Raw genomic sequence first — 23961 nt, forward strand, 5'->3', positions numbered from 1 at the left:
TACCTTTAATGTTTACACAAGCGCAGGGAAGCATCCTGATAGAGCTACCAAGGACAATGGGAGATACATTCTGCTGGCATGCCAGCCCATGCATACATTCACAAGATGGGGTGATCTGCTGCTTTAGAGGGTGCAGTCTTGTCTTCTCACACCAGGCTCAGCATGGACTTATCGTTCACAGCTACCAATATCTCATCTAGACACATTGCCTTTATGTGAGTCAAAATGGCAGAGATCTCAAAGAGATGATGATCAAGTTTGGCGACCTAATGGAGAGAGAGGCTGAAGCGATAGGGGAAGACAGACTGACGCTGGAGGGAAGAGAAAACAACATATCAGTATGCACACACTTATTTTTTTAGGTGCTTAGATGCTACAGTAACAGTCACCATGTAAGAAGCTAGATCCCAGAATGGCATTGAGCTTTCTTCTGGAGTCAGGAATGGATACCATAAGTGAGATGTCAATAGATGAACTGGCTTATTCCACTTGATCCTTCTTCCCTCAATCTTGTCTAGGCAGGGCATCATCCAGGTTTAGAGGCAGGAAAATGATGGCTTCTTCCAAAGGCATTGTCTCTTAGTGAGGCAAAAGAAGAATGCAGGAAATGAAGGATCCTGAAGAACATCTTGGCCAATTTCCAAAGTTCAAAAATAGTTATTCAACCAGCATCTCATTAGAAATAACAAACGGAAGATTTTCAGTGCCTTTGGATGCAGGTACTGTACCTCCCCATTTCTGAGAACTCAAGTTATTTTGCGATGGTTCCCATAACAATTACAGGCTTAATCGGAGACCTTGGAAATCTCAAACACTTTTCCAGACAAAACACAGTTAATTTCACATACTTTCAGCTCAGTATCGTACTTATGTTTCTAATAACATTTTACGTAACATCTTTATAGGTTAGAGTGACCTTCCATGTCACCTCCTACCTACTCTGTCTCAGTAAGATTTTTCTCTAAACCTTTAAGTAGCAGGGTTTTAACACATGCTCACTCTTTTTGGGGACCATTAACCTCCCTCAGACAAGGGCAGGATTTTGTTAATGGAAAATGTATGTTGAATTCTTTAATAGGGTAAGATTCTCACCCCTGCTCTGGCCCCTTTATGTTATGTAAAAGGGCTGCAGTCATATAAAGGGACCCTAAAAGCCCCAGTTCAGGTTGGATGAGGAGTCCCCTGGCACAGGTATCATGGCAAGAGATCATAAGACTGCCCTCTAAAGATCTTTCAACAAGCCTTGGCAAGAGGGCATGCTGGGGGCCAAGAGATGGGTGTTGGGGGCCAGGACACAGCACTGCCAAGATTCTAGGCAGCACTGCAGCCCATAGAGCAACCCTGAGAGACTGCTTAAGTTAGACAGATTCTCATAACTGTCTGTATTACACTAGGGCAGGGGTAGGCAACCTATGGCACGCGTGCCGAAGGTAGCACGTTAACTGATTTTCAGTGGCACTCACACTGCCTGGGTCCTGGCCACTGGTCCAGGGGGCTCTGCATTTTAATTTAATTTTAAATGAAGCTTCTTAAACATTTAAAAAACCTTATTTACTTTACATACTACAATAGTTTCGTTATATATTATAGACTTATAGAAAGAGACCTTCTAAAAATGTTAAAATTTATTACTGGCACGCAAAACCTTAAATTAGAGTGAATAAATGAAGACTCGGCACACCACTTCTGAAAGATTGCTGACCCCTGCACTAGGGGCCTCTCCAATCACCTGTGTAGAGGAGGACTGAGAGGATACAAAGGAGAAATCATCATACTCCCCCTCCCACCTGGGCTGTGAGTTCTGTGCCTGCCTGTCTTACTCAGAGTTTAGCTGTTTTTATGCATCCAAGATCTATTTTGTGATAGCAGTAAAGTTGCATAGCATCAAACCAGATACTGCAAGAACAGAAACATCTTTAAAGATTTAATGTTAGTCATTATGCAGTAAGATATACTGCTCTCAAGGGATTTGGTTTGTAATGCAACTCTATTTCCATTCCTTCTGAAAATGGAAGTCTTTGTCTCGATGGGCAAGGATTAATGAAAGTAGTGGTGCTTAGTATTCCACTCAGCTGCCTTTTTTAGTGGCCACTAACTCATGTCAGGCACATGCCGGAATTATCAGATCAAATTGTTAAGATCTTTCTTTCTTCAAATGAAGATACCTGGAAGCACAGCTAAAGAAAATCAACCAAATCCATCTACACTAGTTTTCAAACTACAGGGTCTCAGACTGCAGGCCATTAAGGTACACTATCAGATTCATCCCAGGTATAACCCCACCAGCTCAATGTGTAAAAAAATATATATCACCTATATTATTAGCATCATAGATGAGTAAAACTGAAGTCATTTAAAAATCTAAATTACTTTTAATTATTTTTGCCCTTGTTTCTTCTTTTTTAGCTTTTCACTTCTCAACTTGAACAATGAAAATATAGCAGACAAGTTTAATTTAATGTATGTTTCTAATCAGCTTTTAGTCATTTTCACTTCCTGGCTCACATGCACTAGCATATTTCTCATTGGCGTAGAAAAATCACACAATGAGTTCCAAGGATTGAGTTTTGTACAGGATGTAAGTGGGTATAGGCTGTATCATTTTACACAATATACTGCTGTAGAACAAAAATAGGCAATAAGAGATATCAATACATTTTGACCTTCACAGTCACAGATGGAGAAGTTGATTTGGCCACTATCTTTTAGATACCTAGTGAACGTCCTACTCACAAAGAAATAATTCTGTCTATATATAATAATGTATGAATTTATTGCAGAACAGAAAGAAATTGTATGGCTAATTCTGATGCACAAAGAAGACTCAGATCAAATTCTGCCCTCTGTGCAAATTCATTTGGACTTGGTATATTAATATGTTAATTGGGTAATGATGGGGAATTTATGGAAGCAGGGATCAAATAATTGTTTTATCATAGTAGAGTTGTTAACCAGAACAGTGGGGCCAGGAATCTGAGTTCTCATCCTGACTCTGACACACTCTTCTGTTACCATGGCCAAGTAATTCAGTCTCCCTGCCTCAGTCTTTCCATGTGTGAAATGGAGATGATATTCACCTACCTTTGCAAAATGCTTGAGATTTACAGATACAATGTACTACACTTGTGCTAGGTATTATTTATTTACTATTACCTCACATGGGTGTTGTGAAGAGAAATTAATTATCTATACAAATCTTTAGAAATTAAATGTTGCCAGTATAAGTGCCTAAGCATAGTTACTGTTAGTGCAAGATAACTGTTAGGGGAAGGATTCCACTAGTTAGGTGATCGGAGTCTGTACTAATGGCAATAGTAAACCTTTGAAAAAAATCAAAGGAAGCTGCCATCAGGAAGGGTAATGATGCAGTATCCTGTTGACTCCACACTGGACACAAAGGGAGATTCAAATCAAAGAGCATGAAAGGATGGAGAAGCTGGCACTGAGTCTGTCTCTCCTGGACAGTTTTCTCAGAGCTGGACAGAGGGGTCTGTATTTTTTTTTAAACTGTGTCAACAGTTCATTTTAATATGCCAGGAGAGAATAAAGAACAAGCTTATTACGTGTTCTGGGAGGCGAGAATAGGGCCGCTACGTGCATGCTGTGATGTTGTTAGTACTTTTATGGATTATTGGTTAATATTCCCACTCAAACTTTGCAAGATAGTTGGGTTTGAAAGCACTTAAAAGCAAAGCCCAAGCAAATATTTTTAAACCTCCCTTCACACCTCTTAATAAAACCTACATGTTAGGAAATCTGGAAACATAGTTATTTCTCCACTTGCTTGTGATATTTGACCACTCACTATCACCCAACCAGTTTCCAGATTCATTCAATCTTAGCTGAATTAGGCAGGAGTCCAGGGGAAAAATTACCATGGGATCATGCAATTAAAGCCTCTATCATAATGAGCACACACACACATAACCTTAACTTTGTTGATTCCTGACTTCTGAGACCTTCTCATTGCAACCTTCATGTTCTATTAATGTACAGAAATATTTTTCTAGCACGCAAAGTGTGTTGTCACTTTTCAAAGATTAGAGGTTTACAAGAATACTAACTGAATTCTTTCATTTCCTTTTTGGGAGTGAAGAGGTGCAAACCAGGGAGGCATTCAAATGTGGGATCCTGTTTATTACTTGCTTGTGTCTATCACTTGTCCACCCAAATCTTCACACTGGTAGGCTTCTTCTGCAGACTTTTATTCTGAGGACCAAATGCTATAGTCACTCAGTGTACAGGTTCCCAGTGAGTGATGCAGAATTCCATATCTTAAACAGATATGCACATGCAGCTGTAGTGAAGTAAACTGAAAGCAGGATTTTGACTATTGTCCTTTATGTAGATAGTAGATACACAACTCACACAAAGGTCCTGATTTTGCGCTCACTGAAGCCCAGGAGAGTTTTGGCATTAACTCCAGTGGGAGCAAGTTAGGCCTCGAGGCATCTGTAAAACACTGCTAGATTCCAGTTAGTAAAAATCTCAGCTTTTGCCTTGTGACAGTAGCAGAAGTAGTGAAAAAAAATTAGGATAAGAATTCTGGTGGATTTTCTAAAGCATATAAGTGACTTAAGAGCACAAGCCCAACTGGGAATAAATAGGATGTGTGCTCCCAAGTGACTTAGGCCCAAATCCACAAAGGAACTTAGGCACCTACATCTGAGGTTTAGATACTAAGTCCCAGTTTTGGTTCCACTGTAACTCACAAAACTTAAACTCACTTGGCACCTAAATTTTCAAGGTAGAAGTTCCCCTGGGGCCTAAGTTTCTTCCGCTGAGCACACGCATAGCTGCCTCTCTCACTACGTGTCTGGATGCCTATCTTCTGCTTAAGCCCTTGAGTGATCCACAAACTGGGAACGAACATCTAAATCACTTGCTCACAGGCTGCCTTCTGGATTGGGTCCCATTATAAATCTGGCTGAGGAGGAGGATATGGTTCTGCCACCCATCTTATAACTTTTAGCCCAGTGGTTAGAGCACTCAGCTGGACGGTGGGAAACCCTCAGGCAGAGGGGGAGAAAAGATTTTAACAAGGGTCTCCTTCCTCTCAGGTGAGTGCGCCAACCACTGAGCTATGAAATATTCTAAAATGGGGCTCCCTCAATCTCTCCTGTTGAAGCTGTTCCACTGTGGATAAATAATTAAAGAGCCTGTGGAGCAGGGTCTCTCAGGCCCAACTGAGTACCCTAAGCATTGAACTACAGAGTCACTTGTTCTCTGGTCCAATTATTCTAAATATTCATTCACAATGGAACAGCTTCAACAGGAGAGACTGAGGGAGCCCTGTGTCAGAATGTCCCATAGCTTGGTGGTTAGCACACTCTCCTGAGAGGAAGGATTTGAACAAGGGGTTCTCTTTCCCTTGGGGAGGGGGAGAATTGAGTCTCTTGTATCCCCAGTGAGTGTTCCAGTCACTAGGCTAAAAGTTATGCCAGGGGGCACTACCGCCATTTCTTTCAATTCTTACCCACTCTGTTTTGAGTGGCGTGAGGACATCCCAGACTTAGGTGCTTATCTGTGGGTGATATTTGCCACACCTGACATTAACTTGATTTTGCTCTTTGCTGCCTGCACATGCGGCTGTTGCTATCCAGCTTGGAGAGGGTAGGGGAGATGGGACATATCAATAATGCACTTGTGTTGGAGAGAAATTTTGATTTCAAAGTCTCCTTGCCTGTATATTTTTTTCCACACCTTGGAAGGACAGCAGCCTGTAATTTATAATTTAGAATAAAATACAATATTACCCACGCTAGAGAATATTTCCTTTTTTCCCCAGGGATGTCTGGAAGGGCAATTCTGGCATGCGAACAATACTGTACGTGACAGTAAAATGAGCTGATTTCTCTGGTAATATGGATGAGAATCAGATGCAACTCAGCTAAAATCAATCAATGCACCCACTGACTAGTTTGAGACCAGAATGAGGCCCATAATATTTTTAACCTGAAGAGTCTAGAAAAGACTAGTGAAAACCAACAAAGCATGTGACCTCTTGAAGGACATTTATAGCAGAGGTTAGGCATAGGTTTGCATGATACTTTAATGTGGTTACCTTACAAATGGTGCCCTTCATCTCCAAACAAAGTGCTCTTTTTCACCAGCTTGGGACCAGTTTCTAACGTTAGATTTTTACAGCCATGAAAACATTCTTGTTTGCCATGTCATGGCTTTCTTTTTACTTTGCACACACTGGTGTGTGACTGTGTGGGGGGAATTAAGACTATTTTTAATGTTCTGTTCCACTTAAATATTGCCAGATCCAACCAATCCACACTCCTGTGAAAGAAAAACAATCACATATGCTTTAGGGTACAATCCATAGACCACACTTCTCACCTGCAGAGAACAGATATCACCTATTTGATACACTTTTCAAAAATCTAATCTGTGAATCAGAAAAAATGACCCGTTAACTATTTATGAACTCCAAGGGCCCAATCTTGACTTTATTTCTACAGGTGCAACTCCAACTGAATTTGATGAGACCTGAAGATTGAGGGAAGAGTGGCTCCCTACCAAGGATATGCACCGTAGGGCAATGTAACACTGCACTGGGGCCTAACTCATAATGTACAAAGGTGTCGAGTTCTTTTTGTCTTGGATGTAGGTTTCTGGTGCATCATGTAGAACCAAGTTGAAGGCAGAGTGCTATTTTTGGCATCCAAGAGGAGAAAAAGGCAGCTAATAAGAACTCTGTGTTGTTATCTGTACTACCATGTCTGCACTAGCAGAATCGTGACGAGCAAGTGAGAGCTCTTCTTACATAAATGCATCAGATAGAGTGAATCCTGACTTGTCTTTGAGGGGGTATCCTCAAATGTATGCAGCGTGCTTCTACAACAACTTTATTAGCAGGTCACCTGTACCAAGCAGCCAGTTTTTGTTGGTCCATTGAGTGATTGCTTAGGATAGGTTTAATTGTAATTTATAAGAGTACACATATGTGTATTTCAGCTATATGGACTTGATTCACCTCTGGATCACATGGATGGTAAAGAAACCATGGATGGTGGGATGTTGTCCTGAAACTGCCTACCAATCTCATTTTGTTATGAGGTCTGGAGCTGACCAAGTTATCTCACAAAGTCTGGCCATAGCAGAGGGTCATTGTCTCAGCATCTGTCAGAGGTAACCAATGGAGGTCTGGCCAAAAGGGAAAGCTTCTGTTTCCTAGTATAACTCCCATTGGAAGATAGTGGTGAAAATATTAATGACCCTCAGCCTGAGCTCAGGAGGGGCTACTCCTGGTGCTTAGCTACATCAGCTTGATCTTACATGTGTTTTACTTCCATGTGTGTTTTGAATATTTGTGTTTGTATTTGCCTTTTCTCAGGGTGTTGTAATGTCTTAGGGCATTATGCCGATGGGGCTGAAATAATGTGTGAGCTAATTTTTCTTCATGGTATTCCCAAATCTTGGATGGCAATAGCTAATTTTCAAAATTTAAATATTTAAATATTCAGTGCTGATCCTTAATTTACTATGCTTAAAAAATTAAGAGACCTTATGCTACAAACCTTCTGTTCTCAACAAGATTGCTGGAAGAGTGCTAGCATTATATCGTACCCATTATTTTTTCAGTGGTCTATAGGACATTTACACCCTAGAGGCATGATTTTCAGAGAAGGTGAGCATCCACAACTTCAAATGAAGTCAGGAGGAACTTTGGGGATTCACAACCGCTGGAGATCAGGCCAAAAACTTCTCTCATCTTTACTCTAAAGTATAACGTTGACTGTAAAATAGTAAATGTACTTACTTCATTTGTCAGAATTAGGATCATTTATACTTGTGTAGTGCTTTGCATCTGAGGATCGCAAAGCATGTAATGAACATTGATGAGGCTGGTCTACACCTAAAACTTAGGTTGTCCTAGTTACATTGCTCAGGTCTGTGAAAATATTCATGGCCAGTGCAACAGTTAGGTCAACCTAACCCCAGCACTGTAGATGAGGCTAGATTGATGAAAGAATTCTTCTGTCAACGTAGCTACGGCCTCTCGAGAGGGTAGATTTACTACAGTGAAGGAAAAAACTCCTTCTGTCACTGTAGCTCTTGTAGTGTTGACATACTCCGAATTTAGCTCTCACAACTCCCCTGTGAGGAAGGGAAGTATTATTATCCCCATTTTATGTATATGGAAACTAGAGCACAGAGATATTAAATGAACATTGTCAATTTGAAATCTACTCCTTTAAAAAAAAAAAAAGTTAAAATGCTTCCAAGTTCTATACCTGCCGCTAAATCTTGCCAACATTTTGTGGTTTTACAGTCACAGTCTCTGATTTTAAAAGTGGGTGTTTTACTGGATCAAAGACCCGCACAAACTGAAGGCCCTAACCCTCCAAATACATTTGCATGTGAGTAGCCCCACTGAAACCAGTGGAACTACCCAAGCTAAGCAAGTGCATAAAACTTTGCAGGATTGGGGCCTAACTGTACAGGTAAAAGAAAGAAATGGTTCATATTACCACATGCTGTCAAATGTAGAATATAAGCAAAATGAAAAAAAAATATTCTTCGGAATTTCCATTATAGTAAGTTTAAATGTTGTATGTGACACGGTGTCAAGGTTCCTCCCCCACTCTGAACTTTAGGGTACAGATGTGGGAACCTGCATGGACACTTCTAAGCTTAATTACTAGCTTAGATCTGGTAACACTGCCACCATCCAGAAATTTCAGTGTCTGAAATTTTCAGTGTCACTTTCTGTCCCCCCAAAACCTTCCCCTCCCTGGCAGCCTTGAGAGGCTTTTTCACCAAGTTCCTGATGAACACCGATCCAACCCCTTGGATCTTAACACAAGGAGAATTTAACCATCCCCCCTCCCATCCCCCACCAATTCCTGGTGAGTCCAGATCCAATCCCCTTGGATCTTAACACAAGGAAAAAATCAATCAGATTCTTAAAAAGAAAGCTTTTAATTAAAGAAAGAAAGGTAAAAATTATCTCTGTAAAATCAGGATGGAAAATACTTTACAGGGTAATCAGATTTATATAGCCTGGAGGAACCCCCTCTAGTCTTAGGTTCAAAGTTACAGCAAACAGAGGTAAAATCCTCTCAGCAAAAAGGAACATTTACAAGTTGAGAAAACAAAAATAAGACTAACACGCCTTGCCTGGCTATTACTTACATGTTTGAAACATGAGAGACTGATTCAGAAAGATTTGGAGAGCCTGGATTGATGTCTGGTCCCTCTTAGTCCCAAGAGCGAACAACCCCCAAAACAAAGAGCACAAACAAAAGACTTCCCTTCACCAAGATTTGAAAGTATCTTATCCCCTTATTGGTCCTCTGGTCAGGTGTCAGCCAGGTTTACTGAGCTTCTTAACCCTTTACAGGTAAAAGACATTAACCCTTAACTATCTGTTTATGACACAGGGTTACATAAAATATTTTTTACAAAGAACTGTGACTCCTTTAAAGTTGACAGTGTCGCTAATGACTTGCCCAGAAATATACCAGTAGCCTGTAGACACAGGATAGAACCCAGATTGCTTATTTTCAGTCTCATGCCTTAACCACAAGACCTTCCTAATATGTGGAAGATCGGAATAGGTTTATGAGCAAATGACAGTTACAAGCCTTTTGTTGCTTAGCACAAACGTTAGTGTTAAATGCTCACATAAGAAGTCACACATGCAAATAATAAAGAGTATTATAAAAGCTTTATAGCCAGATGTGATACACATACATTCTTTACAATATTCTGGGATGATATATTTGCATTGTTAAAACATTAGATGCAGCAGAACTATTTGTGCAGTGATGTAACTGAAGCTAGGGATACTGGGGGCAATAAACCATACAAGCTTTGCATTGCAGGTATCAAAATGAATAGCCTTCCAAGTTTATTACTGTGCTATTTTCACATATTGTTTTAATGCATGGCTTTTCCATGACAGCAGGGCTGAAACCAAAAGCAGAAATCAGAACAACCCCTAGCTTTGAAGGATTTCAAACTCCATTTTGAACTTTGCAATTTGCACCATTTCTGATTATCACTTACATTTACTGATGGTTAGTGTTTATCTTGGGAGTTTCCCTTTCCTTAATTTTTGAATGAAAAATGTCTTACCTACCATCTACTTGCTGTAAAAACTCTGATCATCAATGGGCAAATCCCTCAAGTTATGGGATAATTGTGGGCAGTTTTGTTGTTGGGGCTCTTCTAGAATAGATGCAGCCTTATGGCATAAAACTGGACCTCCTTGCCTGGACAATCAATGAGTATAAATGGATTATACTATAAGCTAGTGGAAAGACTCAGCAGAAGAAAACTAAAGGAACAACCAGCAAAGCCTTAAATGAATAGTTTTACTGAAAATTGGCAAGAAAGGGTCCATGTGTGGGGTTCAGCTCAACCCCATGTGCGGAAACTAACCTGCCCTATGCATTCTTCCCATCCTATTGCACAAGTAGTTGTTCCGATAGACCTTTCCTATGTACCTGTGCAAAGAGAGAAGAGAGCTGAAATAGATTTAGTCCCCTGTTCATAGCACCAAAGTCCCACCAAGGCAGCGACCAGCCAACATACCTTTACTAGATCTCCAATATGCTTTTGTTGACCTTTTGGACTATATGGTATTTTTGAAAAGGTCACACTCTAAAAGGAAAAGAGACAAAGTAGGGAAAGACATTTTCATTATTTTCATTCTGATTAATTAACTTGATTGTTATATACCTCTAGAAAACTATAGTCTCCTTAATTACAAGCAATAGTCAACAACATATGCTTCACAGCCTATCAGGTGCAAAATAGCTATTTAGGACTGCAACTTGGGTTCTCCATGCTGGGGGAAAAGTGCCTGCAAAAGGGCAAGCCTGTACAAGGAAAATTAAGTCAGAACCACACAATTGCTAAGGGAGGTGTGATAGAGATGATACTTTGGAAGCATGGACTGTTCAAAGACTATTATATTGAGATATGACAGAGGCTATGGATACATGGAATATTCAAAGGTTATTGTACCCTCTTTATACATGTTATATATCTCTTAATGAGCTTGTTAGTGATTGTGTTTCTGACTGATGGGTGAACTAAAGGGTGCATCCTGTAGGAATTTAAAGTCAAGGGAATGGGAGTAGGGTAATTAGTCCATATCCCCAATGCTAAAATAATACAGGAATCAAGTCTTTTGAAGTTGTGCCCCCTTGGGAAATAGCACATACTAGTTTGACCTTGTCAAGACTGATTCCCCATGCTGGCACTTCGAGTGCAGAAGGTGGGGGCCCGCAAGGCACCTGGGGTTAGCACAGAGGAATCCACAAGCCATAAAGAAAAAAGGAATAATCATAATTGTGGCTTCCTAGACATTTCCTGATCTACTTCCATATCTGGGGTTTTAGATGTGTAGTTTCTAGGTATGATACTGATCATTTTTCATACCTGGCCCAAGCTTCTCACAGCATAATTGCTCCCTGTCTGCCTCTCCCTGGAGAACGACAACAGACAGACAAAAGGGGAGTCTTTTAAAAAGTTCTAGCCTTCCCATTGGCTCTTTTGGCCAGGTGCCTACTTACTTCCTTTTACCTATGCATCACAGTGTGACTTTTTAACCCTTTAGAGGTAGAGCAATTAGAGAACAGCTACTAAGAGGGACTTTATAACTACTGACTGGCTGGGTGTCCATAAAAGGGTGCTACCCCCCACCCTTCATTTATCACAGACCTGGTTCAAGAAGCCTAAGGATACAGAGGACTTGAACTGATATAAAGTGATAACCCACACCTGGAAGAGTGAGTCAGTTACACTAAATTCAAGAAATGCCATGGGTCTATGAAGAGAGACAGGTCATGTGAGAGAGACTGAAGTACATTGGTCCTACTAGAGTCTCCCTGTGGAAAATGGGTGAGAGCCTGTAAGTTAGATGTGTATAAGCTGTTTCTTGTTTATATTATGTTTTCTTTGAAATGGTTTTGTTCTGAATAAATAGTACTTTGCTTTATAAAAGCTGGTCACTGGTTACCCTCTCATTGTCCCTGAGAGAAGAGGACTTGTAACAGGGTGGCACCCCCTCTTGTGAGTGCCCCAGGGTTGAGTGTGTGTGTGCCTGCAGTCTCTCAGTTTGTGGTAACCTGTGTTGGTGATTTTTCAGGCAGGTTTTCAGTGACTCAGCCCTCTGCTGAGTCACTGAAAACCTCTGTTGGTATCTCTGTAGCCCTCCCTGGGCTCAGTCTTTAACTAGTTCTGGCTCTGGTATGGGGCCATATCCCCCAGGCTTTCTCCCTGGAGATAATGTCTTCCTGCAGCCCTCCCTGGGCTCAGTCCTTACTCAGTCCCAGCAGCTAGCCAGGCACACCTTCCTTGCTCCCCTAGGCCCTGCCACCAGACTGTCTTGGGCTCAGTCACAGCAGCCAGCCAGGAGCTTCCTCTTTGCTCCTCTAGTCCCTGCCAGCAACTGATCTAGCTGTGGTCCTGCTGCTCCTTCAGCCAGCCAGGAACAGAGTCCTCTCTCCCCCAGCTCCAGGCAGCAACTAACTGACTCTGACCCCGCAGCTCATTTTATGTGAGTCTGCTGGGCCCTGATTGGCTGCTCCCGGTGGCCTCCCTCATTGGCTGCTTCCCCGCAACCACTCTAGGCCATTCTGCTCCTTTCTGGGACAGGGGGCCTCTGGGCTTAGTCCACCCCATCACAGGACTATAGGTGCTGACTGAAGTGAGACCTGCTGAAGTGATCACAGGGAATGGCAGACGACTGCAGCTTTAGTCCTTGGTAAGGAGGGAGTGCATCATAGGGTTTTGCCCTGAGAAGCATGGTGGCTATAGGCCTGAGACCCAAGAATGGCACCCTCAAGGAGACTATGAAGGGCTCAGAGGTGCAGTTATCTTGGCAGTGGATACTATGGTTGTTCTTATAACAGATAACTGCTTGATTTGATGAGTGATTGAAATTTAGAGATTTCCTTAAGATTTCTTTCAGGAGGAGATTGTTATCCTAAATACCAACACCCTATTGAGATCCAGGAATCTGTTGTTGAATGTGGTAGCTTGTGGCCACTTGTTTAAGATTTCTTTCAGGAGCAAGTAACTCTATCATAGATACTAACATCTGCTGAGTTCCAGGAATCTGCTATCCTACTGATGAGCCTTCATTGCTGTAGATTTCATAGAATCATAGAATATTAGGGTTGGAAGGGACCTCAGGAGGTTGTCTAGTCCACCCCCCTGCTCAGAGCAGGACCAATCCCAGGCTGTTGAAAGATAGCCTGCCCAGACTAGGCCAGGAGATGGAACCAGATGATATCACTGCCTCCATCAGGTCTGGCTTTATCCTTAACATCTGGGATGTGAATTTGAGATGTTTATTTTCATGCCTTCTTGAGTGTCACTCTTCCTTCTCATATTTCTTCTTTTTTCTCTATTTGTTTTCTTTATCTGAATAAATGCTGGCTTAGTCAAACAAACAAACAAACTTACCTTTATAACATGAATATATTTAAAAAGGCAAACTTAACAACAACTTTGCCTGATCCCATTCAAATTTGCAAGCTGTCAAAATGGCTAACAAGTTTACATGGTGGGCTTCTAACTTCCTGATGTCTAGGGTGCAAGTAAACAGGGAATGAAGCAGCATCATTTTCTCTGCTATAATTTCTTACTCTGTTTTCTCCTCCCCAAAAGAATCAGGATTGGCATTTAAACAACTCAAAATCTATAATGGATTATATTCCAAAATAACTTTTAATATTACCAAATAGGGGATTTTCCCCTGTAGAAGATACTGTAGAGCTATAAAGGAACAGACAATAAAGGAAACAAAATGAAAGTTTTGAATTTAATTAGGCTACAAATGTTTCAACTGTCTTCCTCCTTTGTGTTCAATAAAAAAATCAGTTTTAAAAATTATCACTGGCTTACTCCCATTGTCTTAATGCAGACTAATGGAACACACATTACTATTTAAACAGTAGTTAGATCCAAGAAATCCCCCCATATAATCAGGGTTTCCAGGCGGCACTGAAGGTGTTGATTTTGACCCTTTAAAACCTTAAATGGCTAGAATCTGGGTTACCTAGAAGACAGCCCCTCCGCCTGTTCCATGCTGCCTTGGGTGAAATCAGCAGGAACTCTCTCTATAAAGGCGATTGAGCTGCTAGCAGTACACTTTCACCATTGACTCTAGAACGTGTTTATTTTCCCCCATCCAATTTATTACAGCCTTTGTTAACCTTCCTGACATGCTGCAAAGCTCTTTCTTTCTGTAGGCGTTTGGGGAAGGCATGGCATGGGATGAGATTGTGGTGCTTATTAGTCTGTTGAGAGAGTGGTACGATGGAGTGGGAATGAACTGATTGTACAGGCGGTCACTGGATTTTGGTATGTTAATTTAATTATTGAAGCAGTGCTTGGAACATAGGATGGGTGCTCCTAATATGTGGGGTTTAAACCATAGGATGGATGTTCTTCGTATTTGTGCTTTAAACTAAATAAACACCTTTCTGGCCAGGTACAATTTACCCTTTATTTTTCATCAATTGAGACACCAGCTCATTCCATACCATGTTTCTCCCCATGTTTCTCAAGCTTTCCTCATTTCCTCCTGCCAGCCTCATCCCTCAATAGCCATTCCTGCCTATTCATTAACACCCTACTCTATCCATTTCATTGACAATTGCCCTGGTCTTATACTTCAACAACATGGCCCCTCACTCCTCTCATTATACCTCCTTCCCCAAAGTCAAACCACCTGTCCCACAGAAATGGCTCACAGGGCCTGGTACCAGAGGCAATGTGTGTGTGGGGGAAGCAGTGTCATGTGCCCCCCCAGATTTGTAGTGCACATGCTCACATGGGCTGAGCATGCTCACTAACACTGCTTAAGCTGGTTGCCCTCACTCTGCCACCCTCCACACTATTGGTAGGCACATGTCATCTTTGCCTGGTACCCAGGACCTCAGCATAGCTTTAGCAGCTGTGAAACTGCCTGCCTATGTCTGCTTACTGCAGAAGCTGCAGCCACTGCTTTTGGAAGCTCTTCCTTCTGGGGATGGCAGTGTCCTTAAAGGAGGGACTAGTGGGTCTCTCCTTTATGTGGCAGTGTGGTGTGACTTTCATACTGTGGGTCTATAGGGGGCTACTTTCCCATTCCCCTGTCTTCCAAAGCTGTTACTGTCAGGAGCACTTCTTTCCAGGAAAGGAGCGGCCTATGGAGTATATACTTCTATTGACTTGTTATAGGGTGACTTGTGTAAGCCAGTGGTTCTCAAAGCCGGTTCTCTGCTTGTTTAGGGAAAGCCCCTGGTGGGCCGGACCAGTTTGTTTACCTGCTGTGTCCACAGGTTCCGCCGATTGTGGCTCCCACTGGCCGCGGTTCTCCACTCCAGGCCAATGGGGGCGACGGGAAGCAGCATGGGCTGAGGGATGTGCTGGCCGCTGCTTCCCGCCGCCCCCATTGGCCTGGAGTGGCAAACCGCGGCCAGTGGAAGCCGCGATCGGCTGAACTTGTGGTCGTGGCAGGTAAACAAACCGGCCTGGCCCACCAGAGGCTTTCCTTGAACAAGCAGCAAACTGGCTTTGAGAACCCCTGGGGTAAGCTATGGTCATTGTTTCTCCTAGAACTTTCAGTGTAGAGCTGGCTCCTTTAAGAGGCAGCACTATGCCTTATGTGCTAACACATTCATTCATTTTGCATTTTTTAAAATAACTTAATGATGTTCATAGATTTACTTCTATGTGGTGTCAAACATATCTTCTAACTTACATGGACCTTTTTTGTTGTTACAAATGTACAGCTGAGATGGAATATATTAGGGTTTTATTTTTTTTAATGGTCTTCCTAAGAAAATAAAATCTAACCACAGAAACAAAGAACAAAACACTACAAAGAATGTCATAAATGACTCATATTTATTATCTTCCTGAGTTGGAGTAGGTATTAATAGCATATGTGGCCTGCCCCAAATTCTTAACCTTAACTCGCCTGCCTTTGCCTTTAATTTTCAAAAGCAGTGTGTCATGCTGGCCTCATATTACCCTACAACATGCTGTGGGGCTTTGAGGGGCGTGAGTACACTGTTCATACAGGGTAATTTTCTTCTCTAGAAATGGGTTGTTAGTGAACTCAGGGAGCTCACTCTAATTGTTGACCGCAATACTTCATCTTGTAACAAATCTCCTAAATGTTTTTCTACAGGGGCAATGTCTCAAGTGGAAAGTCCTCCTGTAGAGGATTCGTAAAATGTTGAGATGATCTTCTAGAGAGTAGGTGGGTACACTTCAGTCATCTCTTGGGATCAGACCTAAAGAGTGGGAGCAAAACCTATCGAAAGAACTAAGAGGAAATCACAATATGCATCCATTATAGCTATCTCTATACTTGTTAGGCCTGGTCTACACTAGGACTTTAAGTCGAATTTAGCAGCGTTAATTCGAACTAACCGGTCAACCGTCCACACCAGGAAGCCATTTAATTCGAACTAGAGGGCTCTTTAGTTCGAATTTGGTACTCCACCCCGACAGGTGGAGTAGCGCTAAATTCGACATGGCTAGCTCGAATTAGGCTATGTGTGGATGCTAATCGAACTTAGTAGCTCCGGGAGCTATCCCACACTGTACCACTCTGTTGAAGCTCTGGACAGCAGTCCGAGCTTGGATGCTCTGACCAGCCACACAGGAAACGACCCGGGAAAATTTGAATTCCTTTTCCTGTCTGGGCACTTTGAATCTGATGTCCTGGTTGGACATCGGGGCGAGCTCCGCAGCACCTGCAACGATGCAGAGCTCTCCAGCAGAGGAGTCCGGGCAATCCAAGAATAGAAAGAGGTCCCCAGCATGGACTGACCGGGAAGTCATGGATCTGATCGCTGTGTGGGGCGAGGAGTCTGTGCTCTCGGAGCTGCGCTCCAACAAGCGGAATGCAAAGACCTTCGAGAAGGTCTCCAAAGCCATGATAGAGAAAGGATACAGCCGGGATGCGATGCAGTGCCGCGTGAAAGTCAAGGACCTGAGACAAGGTTACCAAAAAGTCAGAGCGTTAAATGGACGCTCCGGAGCACAGCCCCAGACATGCCGCTTCTACGAGGCACTGCATGCCATTCTAGGTGGGTCTGCCACCACTGCCCCACCAGTGACCGTGGACTCTGACGATGGCATAGTGTACCTGGACAGTTCCTTGGCGATGTTCGCCGATGGGGAAGATGAGGAAGGGTTTGTGGAGGACGGCGCAGGCGACAGCGAACACAATACCGCTTGCCCTGACAGCCAGGATCTCTTCATCACCCTCACAGAGATCCCCTCCCAACCCTCCCCGGCCGTTAACCCGGACTCAGAATCAGGGGAAGGATCAGGCGGTAAGTGCTATAAACATGGAAACATTTATTTTTTAAAAAACAGGTATAGAAAAAATAGAAATACTATATAAAAATTTTAAATGTCTAACTATATAAAAAGTAGGTCCACACATATAGGGATAGAACAATAATCCTCTGGGGACAGTTCAACAAAGCTTTCAGAGAGCTGCTCGAAAAGCCTCCGCAGGAGGTTCCTGGGGAGAGGTGCCTTATTGGGTGCTCCGTGGAAGCACACTCTTCCGCGCCAGGACATCCTAATGTACAGAGGAATCATCGCCTCCACCAGCATTGCTGCATATGGTCCTGGTCTGTGCAGGGCTTCTCTTAGCATCCGCTCTCTCTGACTCCGAGTGACCCGCCTCAGGGTGATGTCGTTCTGGACAGGCTGCATCTAAGTAGGGCAATTAGTGTATTGTTACTACTGTTAATGGTTTACAATTAGGTTGCATAACAATGACCCTCGCTTAACAGCCACGTGCTGGAGGCCACAGAGAACAAGCATACATTGATCTTTCCCGTGCACTGGCGGGAGGGGCTGGAAAAGGCTCAGCCTTTCTGCTTTCCAGATTGCCTTTAGCAGGAGAGCACAGCTATCCACTAACTGATAAGCATTATCTACTTTAAGGCTTACCAGGACTGTCTGCAAGACGGATTCAGCTGTCTCTCCCCGCTTGTCCGCTCTCCTGTGCAATGGCGCCGCCAATGAGAGCGTATTCCGAAATCTCGAACTTGTCCTGAGATCTCGTGGAACTTGGTGCCCTGTATGGTCTTGTTCAGAGAAACTGACTACACTGTGTTCACTGTTCGCAAACATGTATCTGTTCAAGGAAATCACTTACTGTTTCCCATCACACAGTTTCTGCTCTTTCCCGGACTGCCCCGGCATCCCCCTCGCAGAGGCTGGCTCAGATTAGGCGGCGAAAGAAAAAGACTCGGGACGAGATGTTCGCGGAACTGATGGCCTGCTCCAGAGCTGAGGCGGCCCAGCAGAGCCAGTGGAGGGAGACCCTCTCTCAGCAGCAGCGCTCACACAGTGAACGGAGGACAGGTGGCGGCAGGAAGACCAGCAGGCGACTCAAACGCTGCTTGGGCTAATGAGGGAGCAAACGGACACGCTCCGGCGCCTTGTTGATGTTCTGCAGGACCGCAGGCAGGAGGAGAGAGCCCCCCTGCACTGTATCTGCAACCACCCTCCAACGCCAAGAAGTCCTATCCCCCCCTCACCGAAAATTACAAGACGGAGGGGCGGTAGGGGCCGTGAGAACTGTCACTGCACCACAGCTGAGTGCTAATGTACCACACACCTCTGACGCTATAACTGTGTCGAAGCGCTTCCCTTACAGGATCACCCAGTCCCAAATCCAAGTTTCATCACCCCACTCTGTAGTAGATTAATAAAAGCTGTTTGCTGTTGTTCACTCTTTCCGTCACGTCTTTCGTGTCAGAAGACTGTGTGTATGTGGGGGGGGAGGCAGGGGATTTATAATTGCACGGGATAGCCTACATTAGCAGGGTACAGACTATCGGGGGCAGGATCAACTGCAGGGCACACACAGACTGCAGTCACTAGTCACCAGGGTCACTCTGTGTGGTGTATGCTGCCCCGGGTCATTCTGTGATGTGTACGCTTGTCCACGGTCCTAGCGCCTGCCACCCCCTAATGTTAAGGCATGCTGCCCTTACCATGCACTTCCACCGTAGGCGCGATCCTCTCCGCTGCCCTGAGCCCCAAGAAGAGCCCTCATCCACGGACAGATACTCACCCTTCCCCCACACCCCTCACCCCTTCCTACGCCCAAACCCACAGCCCAGAGCCTGCATCCAAATCCCTATAAAAAGACGGCACCACTCGCCCCTTCCTGCAAACCCACCCCTACATGCACAACCACTTGAAACCGTCCCCCACCCCAGAGACCTAAGTAGGAGCAGGAGGCTGTCCGTCCTGTATTGTACAAGCGGTCTGTACATCAGTGCACACCGTACCCAGCACAGTATGCGTCCATGTTTCAAACCCTGAACAGAAATGCAAAGTAAAAGAAAGATTTATTAACAATAACTGTTCCGTTTAATTTGTTTTAAAACGTGTTTGGGAAGTGGGGGAAACTTGGAGAACGGGGTCTGTAACCGCAGATCTCACTCAACACATAGAGACACAGGCCCAGGATCAGCTTCTCTAAAAATCAAGTGGAGAGTCATAGGTTACCCTGCTCTCCGAGGAAACTTGCTTTCAAAGCCTCCCGGATACACAGCCCTTCCCGCTGGGATATTCTTTCGGCACGGGTGTCTGGCTGAGCGTAAACAGCAGCCAGGCGATTTGCCTCAACCTCCCATCCGGCCAAAAAGGTCTCGCCCTTGCTCTCACAGACATTGTGGAGCACACAGCAAGCAATAACTACGGGGATATTCTTTCGCTGATGTCCGAGCGAGTCAGTAAGCTCCGCCACCTCCTTAAGGCGTCCGAGCACACTCCACCACCATTCTGCACTTGCTCAGCCGGTAGTTGAAGAGTTCCTTCTCACTGTCCAAGGCGCCTGTATAGGGCTTCATGAGCCAGGGCATTAGCGGGTAGGCTGGGTCCCCGAGGATGACTGTAGGCATCTGCACATCCCCAACCGTTATTTTGTGGTCCGGGAAGAAATTTCCTGCCTGGAGGCGTCTAAACAGACCAGAGTTCCTGAACACACGCGCGTCATGAACCTTGCCCGCCCACCCGACGAAGATGTTGGTAAAACGTCCCCTATGGTCCACCAGTGCTTGCAGCACCATTGAAAAGTAGCCCTTTCGGTTAATATACTGGCTGGCCTGGTGGGCTGGTGCCAGGATAGGGATGTGAGTCCCATCTATAGCCCCACCGCAGTTTGGGAATCCCATCGCGGCAAAGCCATCTATGATGACCTGGACGTTTCCAAGAGTCACTACCTTTGAGAGCAGTTGCTCAACGATTGCGTGGGCTACTTGAATCACAGCAACCCCCACGGTAGATTTGCCCACGCCAAAGTGGTTCGCTACTGACCGGTAGCTGTCTGGCGTGGCAAGTTTCCAGAGGGCTATGGCCACTCGCTTCTGCACACTCAGGGCTGCTCGCATCCGGGTGTCCTGGCGCTTCAGGGCAGGGGCCAGCAACTCACAGAGTTCAAGGAAAGTGCCCTTACGCATCCTGAAGTTTCGCAGCCACTGTGATTCATCCCAGACCTGCAGCACTATGCGGTCCCACCAGTCCATGCTTGTTTCCCGGGCCCAGAATCGCCGTTCCACACCATGAACTGAACCCATTGCCACCATGATCTCCACTGCGCGGCGTACCCTGCTTTGTGAGAGGTCTGCGCCACTCTCCTCACTGCGCTGCCGGAGCCTCCTCGCCCGATTTCTCAGCAGCTGACTGTGGAAGAGGTGGACGATAAGGTGCGAGGAGTTGACAACGGCCATAAGTGCAGCGATGATCGCAGCGGGCTCCATGCTCGCAGTGCTGTGGCGTCCGCGCTGTAACTGACCAGAAAAGTGCGCGAACAGATTTCCCGCCGGCGCTTTCAGGGAGGGAGGGCGTGATTGACGGTTCAATGATGACAGTTACCCAAAACCACCCTCGACACATTTTTTCCCCCAGCAGGCATTGGGAGCTCTACCCAGCATTCCAATGGGCAGCGGGGACTGCGGGAACTGTGGGATAGCTTCCCACAGTGCACCGCTTCGAAAGTCGATGCCGGCCCTGTTAATGTGGACTCAGAAATTCGAATTAGTGTCTTTACTGTGGATACACAAATTCGACTTCATAAGGTCGAATCCACAAATTCGACTTAAGTAGATTCGAAATAGTCTTGTAGTGTAGACAAGGCCTTAGCTGCATGGCCACCCATCCCTGTCAACCTCTGAGGGAGGCCACACCTCCTTGCTGTCACATATCAGTAAAGGTGAGCCCAAAAGGAGGGAATTAGCTGTACCTAGGGCTCCAGCCCGGCAAAGCAGTACAGCAGTCTATGAGCCCCAGATCCAAGGTGGGGCAGAAACCAGTTAGTAGGCTCTGGCCTGCAATCAGGGCAGAGTAGTTAAGCAGTCTATGAGCCCCAGTAAGGGTGAGCACCAACACAGACTCTGGGCTCAGGAAAGGGTGAGCACCAGCAGAGTCTAGGGGCTCAGGTACACTAACACAGGCTTCCTGGCCTAATATGGGGAGGCTACCATCCCGGGGGTGGAGTGGCAGGGGATAGGGGGATGTGGGCCCACCTGACTCCACCATGTTCCAGCCCAGGGCCTTGACAGTGGTGAAGTGTTCTGCCACTGGGTCAGCAGGGATCTGCCTGCAACACGCTGAGCTAGAATCAGGCCATCACTTAACCAGGCAGTAGTCTAGTCCCCCATGGCTACTTCCTACATCTCTGGGGTTTGGTACGTCTATAACATGGGAGGTCTTTTGTCTTCTTGGGGAGCTCTGGCCAGTCCTCAGGTGGCAGCCCCAGCAGCTCCTTGGCATCTTGGTCGGCTAGTAGCCTGGGAAGTTTTGGCCAGTCCTTGGAATGGCGGGGAGCTCTTCAGGTTCCAGCAACTGATGGGATGTGTCTGTTTCCCTTGGCAGTTCCAGCCCAACTAAGCTACAGGGCCTACCTTTTGTACTTCCTGCAGGGGAGGCATGGTTTTCCTGATTCTGCACACCAGGGGACATGTTGTGGTCCCTCCCTGGCAACATCTGAGGAGGCCACGCCTCCTCACTACAATACCCTAAACTGCAAGGCATATATCACCAGCCTATAGCCCCCTCATGTGACTCCTGCTGATGGGCCAGTCTTGCTACCCTCATAAAAGCAGCCCCACTGCAGGCAGTGGACCAAATTCTTTTCTTGTAAGCAGTGTGATTCCATTTACTAAGTTCCTCCAAATTTATATGGGTGTCAATAGGATTCTGATTTGATAGAGTTTCACACACTGCTCTGCACAAATGCAAGAGATTACTCAAGGTGCAAGGCACTGGAAAATCAGGCCCAATGGAAATACTCTTGTGAGTAAGTGTTGCAGGCAATCTTGTTGGGTGGCAGAGTGTCCTAGGTGACAGTGCACTGAACTGGAAGTCAGGAGATCTGGGTGCTATTCCCTGCTCTGATGCTGGCTGACCTTGGACAAATCATTTTGCCTCTCTAAGCCTCAACTTCCCTTTCTGTGAAATGGGGATAATGATATTGACCTCCTTTGTAAAACACTTTGAGATCTATGGATGAAGAGAGCTAGATAAGAGATAAGTATCATATAGGAACAGGTCCATGTGCCAAAGACTTCAAGTATTTTAACATCTGAAGGGAGGAAACTGTTCAGAAAGTACTACTGAGTCTGGACAAACTTTTCATGTCTCATTGGGCTGTACTCCTTACACTAGGTGAAAGACAAAAAAGCTGATACCTGGTTCTAAGTGGCTTTAGGAGTCTTTATGTGCCTTGGCTTAGCATTCTTCACCCTGTCTTTTTACTTATTATAGTAATATCTTGATCTAAGGAAAAATAATACAACATACTTTCCTTGACCTAGTTGCTAGCTTAGTGCTTCTCTGAACATAATTTGCTGTTCTTAACATGGGAGCTACAAACCTCCCCCCGTCCATCTTGCTAGGATAACATGAAAAATCCAGCTATCTAGATGAACTTCAATGGATGGTAGCTGATTCTGATATGTTAGTTCTTTTTCTTTTCTCTTTCTCTCACTGGGGTTGAAGGAATAAAGGGTTAATATTAATTTTTTTTCTATTGCCTTAACTACATGGGAAAGGAACATCAATGCAAAATTAACCATATTATCACGCTGTCTGGAGTGGCTCACGACTGTGAGTGTCTACCTCAGGGCAGACTGTCTAAGCCCAAGAATACCATTTTTGTAACCACTATTAATAAGTCTGGACTCCTCTCAGGATATACAATTAACTGAGGTACATCAGAAATCTTAGTCATTAACAAATATGCCTACAAAGGCCTTTTCTCAAATTGGGACTTTCAATGGCAATTCTCTTATGGGAAATATTTAGAAATACTGATTCCCAAAAATATTCAGGACAGCCATAAGATAAATATAGAAATAATTATTGCCCCAGTGCCTAACATTTGGGGAGAGGAAGTTCGTTAATTCTCAGTTTGTGGGGTAAAATTATATACTGAAAATGAATGTCCTTCCCAGAATTTTGTATGTCCTCAGGGGTCTCTCTATTTCTATTTCCTCAAACTTATTTAAAGAAATTCAGTAATATTTTCAGAAAGTTTCTTTGGGGCACAGGTAAGGCTGACTCTGAACAAATTACAGCTCTCTCTATCTCTGGCAGGATTTTGTTGTCCTAACTTGGAAAATTATCATCTCTCCTTTTTGTTAAGACAGCCATCTTTGTGGCTATTAGATATGATCACATAGACCCAGATTGAATGAGAATTGGTATACCATCTCCCCCTTTCAGGCACTGTAGGATCAAATTTATTGTAGATTTGATAGCTCCAGAGCTCCCACAATAATGGCTGTGAAGCAAGCTTTGTCAAAGTTCTGTTTCCAACCATTCTTCCATGTAGAGGTGGTCCTATGGAGCAAGTCTATCCTTAAAATTGGTGGCAAATCCTTGATGTGGAGGGAGAGGATGGTCAGAGAAATGATCACCGTGTTGCAGCTAATTGACAATGAAAAAGTAAAACCATAT

The 23961-nt window shown here is 44.4% G+C and overlaps 1 long non-coding RNA gene across 1 annotated transcript; it reads right to left on the minus strand.

Moving 5' to 3' along the window:
• Positions 1–314: 314 nt before the first annotated feature.
• LOC120396490 lies at positions 315–10595 on the minus strand. Its single transcript, XR_005593177.1, has 3 exons — positions 10552–10595; positions 10399–10463; positions 315–578 (listed from the first exon to the last, which is right to left on the minus strand). It is a non-coding gene; the product is annotated as an uncharacterized LOC120396490 (long non-coding RNA).
• Positions 10596–23961: the final 13366 nt, after the last annotated feature.

Source organism: Mauremys reevesii, linkage group 2, assembly GCF_016161935.1.
Source record: "Mauremys reevesii isolate NIE-2019 linkage group 2, ASM1616193v1, whole genome shotgun sequence".
Classification (NCBI taxonomy): domain Eukaryota; kingdom Metazoa; phylum Chordata; order Testudines; family Geoemydidae; genus Mauremys; species Mauremys reevesii.